This window comes from Lutjanus erythropterus, chromosome 23 (genome assembly GCF_056507025.1).
Source record: "Lutjanus erythropterus isolate fLutEry1 chromosome 23, fLutEry1.hap2, whole genome shotgun sequence".
Lineage (NCBI taxonomy): Eukaryota > Metazoa > Chordata > Actinopteri > Lutjaniformes > Lutjanidae > Lutjanus > Lutjanus erythropterus.
In genome coordinates, this window is record NC_139339.1 from 27,498,668 (window position 1) to 27,504,800 (window position 6,133).

The following is a 6,133-nucleotide window of genomic DNA, read 5'->3' on the forward strand; positions in this document are numbered from 1 at the left end:
TTTATGTATTTTGCATTTGAAATTGAATCAGTGGAAGAGTGTTTTTTTTTTCACTTTTCAGTATGAGAGTAAAGTCGAAATGCTGAGAATAAACTTGATGAATGACTTTATTCTTGATGTTTGACTTTATTTTGACTTTATTCCTGAGACTCCAACTTTAAACTCAACATTCTAACTTTGTTCTCGGCATTCAGACTTTATTCTCGACATTTTGGCTTTTTTCCTTTGCATTATGACTTTATTCTCCACACTTTGACTTTCTCGACATTCCAACTGTATTTCTTGACATTCTGACTTTATTCTCGACATTTCAACTTTTTTTCTTGACATTCCGACTTCATTCTTGACATTTTGACCTTTTTCCTTGATATTTTGACTTTACTCTTAACATTCCGACTTTTTTTCTCAACATTCCAATTCTTTTTTCTTGACATTCCAACTTTATTTCTTGGCATTCTAACTTTATTCTCAATATTTTTACTTTTTTTCTCAACATTCGGAATTTATTCTTGACATTCCAACTTCTTCCTCAACATTTTTTGTCTTTATTTTGACTATATTCTTTACATTTCTACCTTATTCTTTGTATTTAAACCATGTTTTCATCATTGTGACTTTATTCTAGACATTTTGACTTTATTCTTGACAATTCAATTTTATTTTAACTTTGCTGTTGACACCTTGACATAATTCTTGGCATTTCAACTTTATTTCAGTTTTGTTTTTGTCATTTTGACTTTATTCTCAACATTTCAACTTTGTTTTTGACATTTCTACCTTACTCTTGACATTTCATTTCAACTGAGAAATAGCTGTTATACTAAGAGACTTTAGTGCAATGGAGTATCAGAGACAGATTTTTTTATTATTATTATTTTTCATTTTGAGAGTTAAAGGTCTAATCTGCAACAGTTTCCAAGAAAAATAATCATCAATCATCATTTAAGTCCCATTAGAAGTGTGTAGTGCTGGCTTTATTGTGTTGCTGTGCTTGGGAGGTTTCACCAATCCAAAATATTGGTATCTGGCATCCTGATGCATTTATGAACAGCTCAGACAAATCCTACTGATGTTATCATTTTAGTTTGAATGTTATTTCAGTTTTATTCTTGACATTTTATCTTTTTCCTACTTTACTCTCCACATTTCAACTTCATTTCAATATTTTGATTTTATTCTCATCATGTCAACTTTTTTTCCCACTTTATTCTTGACATTTCTACTTTATTCTCAACATTTTGTCTTTATTCTCAAAATGCAAAATAAAAAATATTTCCTTCATTTATTTATTTTACTTTTTTTAATGACCCTCTTCTTTTTTTCAGTAGTATGACACACATAAGAAATACGAAGCTTCAATCATGTCCTGCAATCAAAGATTCCCTCCAGTCAGTAACCTAAATGTTAAAGAAAACTCTGCTTGGAATAATGCTCTGCACTGTTGGGGACTAGTGAACTAAATGTCATTAAACTACCAGTTTTGCAACATATGTTTTGCAATATCTTGCTGGTAGTTCAACTACATTACATGTCATTAACTATTGAACCAACACAAAAGTCTGGGCCATAAAGGGAAAGGAATTAATCTTATTATTTAATTACTATTACTTTATTTACCATTGCTTCTCTATTGACTGACTATAATAAAGTATAGAGAACTAAAGCTGCCAATCCTTGTGCATTCCATAAATAGTGGGGTATTTTATTTTTGTGGTTTCTGTGAACAAGTGGTCATTTTTGCAATAATAATACTGGAAACACTTCAATTTCCAGGTCCCATAATTTCATGGTAAAAAGGTGGTAATTACCAAGTAATATATTTGAAATTTCTTAGAAATTACCCCCAAATTACCCCAGATTTAATTGTTAAGTATGTAATAATTAGCAGGTACCATTTTCATACCACCAAATTTCATAGAAAGTATGTGAAATCAAATGTGATCGTCAACTGCTTATTGGGAAATAGAACATTAAAAACTTAACATAAACAGCAAACTTGGAAATAAAGCATTTGCATGGCTGATCAATTAACTTTGCATTATTTTCTTGGCAATGTATTAAAAGAAATTAATAAATTACCAGCTATTAAGCATACTTGCATGAAAATGACACTTGATAAATATCACATACTTTGGTGGTAATCTGTGGGTAAATTCAGAGAAATCTCAAATGAGTTGCTTTTTAATTTCAACTACATGAAAATAGTACTTGGTAATTATCACATACTTAATGATATTTGTGGATAATTTCTAAGAAATTTCAAATATACTCGTCAGTAATTACCACCTATTTACCATGACATTATGGGACCTGGAAGTTAAGTGGCTTTTGGGGCTACATGTAACTTTTTTGTATTATATTTTGTTATAATTTTGTATCAAATGTACAGGGTCAATCTCATTTCCCAAGTTGTGTTTTTATTTTATTTTTTTTTTATCCAGATGGTCAGAAGCTTCTGGGTTTCTAAAGTCATCAGATAATTGTCTTTCAGTGATATAAACTGGAGCTATTTTTCCAACTTGCATTGTACTTTTTACTGCACTGCACATTTGTTTTGTAGTTTTGTAGTTACTTTTCAGATAGGACTTTAAACACTGAATTTTGTACCAGTGCTTCTTGGCTTTGTGATCCTAACAAACATGAAAGGGGAAAAAAACAGTGATCTATGCTGGGCTCTGGGTCATGTTTCACATTAGAGAGAGCAAATCGAACAAACTGATCCACAAGGTCAGTGACATTGTGGGAGTGGAACTGGACTCACTTACTGGACGGCAGTGCTGCCAAAGTTACGTCTCCTCTTGGACAAGGTTTTTCCGCCCACTCCCATGACGTGCTGGTCAAGTACGGGAGGACATTGAGCAGGACTCATTCCACTGAGATGCACCACAGAGCACCACAGGAAGAACAACCTGTCTCAGTAGACTGGCCCTTGGACTCATTCCACCTGTGTCTGCATACAACTCTACAAGACCAATAAAATCTTCTGAGATGGTGATAAAAGGAAACCAAAGATTGTAGAAAAGTTAAAAGCATTAATAGAGGTTTGTGGATCAGAACTCTGATTTATTTAATGACACTCTGGAGACTCCCTGTGAGAAATATCACTGTATATAAAGTAATTTAAATTCAAGTAGTTGCAACAGTAAAATGCACATTGATGCTCTAACAATCTTTGAGGTTATACAGGAAAATACAAGTCATAGGGGACATTTCACTGCACAGCCACTATGACACGAAGCTGATGATACTTTAGCACTTTTGCTTAAATGCTGGACTTTTACTTTTACTGGAGTACTTTTACATTGTGATATTGGTACTTTAACTAAAGGGTATTCAGATGAATCGAGACCACTGTTCATCTTTAACTGCTGCTAACAGTAGTACAGTAGTAGTAGTAGTAGTATACATTCTGATTTGCAGGTGTATTAACTTTAATCCTACCAGCAGTGGTTACCAAATATCTAAATGTCTCTTTTCTAAATTTTTGTCTTTTAACAGCCCAATAGAGTAAACTTACACCGATCAGGCATAACATTATGACCAGTGAGAGGTGAAGTGAAGAACACTGATTATCTCTTCATCATGGCTCCTGTTAGTGGGTGGGATATATCAGGCAGGAAGTGAACATTTTGTCCTCAAAGTTGATGTGTTAGAAGCAGAAAAATGGACAAACGTAAGGATTTGAGTGAGTTTGACAAGGACCAAACTGTGATGGCTAGACGACTGGGTCAGAGCATCTCCAAAACTGCAGCTCTTGTGGGGTGTTCCTGGTCTGCAGTGGTCAGTATCTATCAAAAGTGGTTCAAGGAAGGAACAGTGGTGAACTGGTGACAGGGTCATGGGCGGCCAAGGCTCACTGATGCACATGGGGAATGAAGGCTGCCCTGTGTGGTCCAATCCAACAGACGAGCTACTGTTGCTCAAACTGCTGAAGAAGTTCATGCTGGTTCTGATAGAAAGGTGTCAGAATACACAGTGCATCACAGTTTGTTGTGTATGGAGCTGCATAGCTGCAGACCAGTCAGAGTGTCCATGCTGACCCCTGTGCACCGCCGAAAACACCAACAATGGACACGTGAGCATCTGAACTGGACCACAGAGCAATGGAAGAAGGTGGCCTGATGAATCAATTTTCTTTTACATCACGTGGATGGTTGGGTGCGTGTGTGTCGCTTACCTGGGGAACACACAGCACCAGGCTGCACTATGGGAAGAAGGCTGGCAGAGGCAGTGTGATACTTTGGGTAATGTTCTGCTGGGAAACATTGGGTCCTGCCATCCATGTGGACTAGAGTGACTAGAGCAATGGACTAGAATATCCACAGACCCCAGGTGTTTACTTCTTATCATATCTCACAGGTGCTTTATTGTATCACTCCAATTTTCCATGATTTGTCCATCAGTTTGTCCCTAATTATTGGGCCTCATTCACCAATTTCTTTTCTAAGTTCTCTTAAATTTGTTCTTAAGAACCCTAAATAAAGTCTAACCCAGATTCACCAATGTGTTCTTAAACCGCAGAAGTGTTCACATCTGTGTTCTTAGAGTCATGAATGTCACTGTCCTCATTAGTGCCAGCTTAATTAGCAGGAGTTAACGCCCCACTGATGACCATATAAGGACATGAGACTGCAGGAGTGTGTGCAGAGATAAGCTGAGAGAGAAATCAAGAACAAAAATCTAAAGATGGTGGAGCGGAGTCACTGGTTTTATCTCCTCAGTCATCTCAGAATGAGGAAGTTTTTTTTCATTTTTCAGAATGAATGATGAATTTGGAGGTACATTTTATCTAAAAGCTGTGAAACCTGCTGACATGTGAACATGTGTAAAACCTAAAAGCAGGTGATTATTTTAGTGAAGAGTTCTTCAATGTTACTTCAGTTCTTAGTTTGCTTTTATTGTATAGACCGGACATTGCACAATTTAAAACACCAAAAAGGTCACCACAGTGGTTCTATTTTTATCATTTATTTATCTCAGGTCTCATTTAACTGCCCCACATCTGATCTCAGATTCTGTCTAGACAAACAGACACACACACACACACACACACACACACACACACACACACACACACACACACACACAGTCTCAACACATCTCAGAGACACTTACAAATATGAATACATATTAAAAAATTAAGATATACATTGAAATCTGTTTAATTTGTGACATGTTTCTTTCTTGATATTAACTGTAAACTGTAGGCTAAAGTATTTTATATAATAAATATGTAAATTATAAAAAAAAAAAAAACCTTTGTAATTTAAATCCTATAATATTAAACAACTGTGGAATTGAAGAAAATGCTATTAGAAATTATTTTGCACAAGTATGTCAGCACACAAGTGTGTGTAAGTGTGCTCTCAAGTGTTCTTAAATTCTGCATAAGTGGATTTTAAGAAGAAATTGGAACAGTTGGTGAAGAAGGCCCATTGTTTTGTGTTTCTATTTGAAATAATGGTTTTTAAAATTACCCGTGTATTAGGGTTGTGGGAGACCCAGTTCCCCCTCTGCAGTAGTAATAGATGAAATTGAGCTCATGTTTGCCATGGATCATAATTTCAAGTATCACACAGTATCAGGAGGGTAGAAACTTGTCTGAAATAATACACTCATTCTCGAAACACATTTTGAGGGATGTTTGGTTTTCACTCTTCAGTTATGCCAGAAAATCTATTTTAAAAGATCAAACTCTTGGCTGTTAAACCTTTTATTGTGCCAACATCCAAGTGATTTACTTTTTAGTAAGACATCAACTCTGTTGGATGGAAAATCTGACATTATCTGGTGTGACCAGACCAGAAAGACACAATTTATCTTAAAAACAAACTCAATAAAAAATGTTTTTCTATGTGGTTGGATGAGTGTTCATCAATGGGCAACTGAGACTCTGAATGGACGTCAGTGGGGGACCAGTTCCACTGGTTCTAAACAGATTCTGGGGAAGACATGATGTGATGGTGTGCAGGGAGCTGAAAGTCTCTGCAAGACGTTTTTGAGTGAGAGTCAACGGGTGGCTCAGATGCACGCTGAGAGTCAACAGGGGGATTATGTTTTGAGCAGGTGTCAATGGGAAACAGTGGGTTGGGGCTGGAAATCAAAGTGGTTGTGAGTTTTTGAAGCAGCGTCA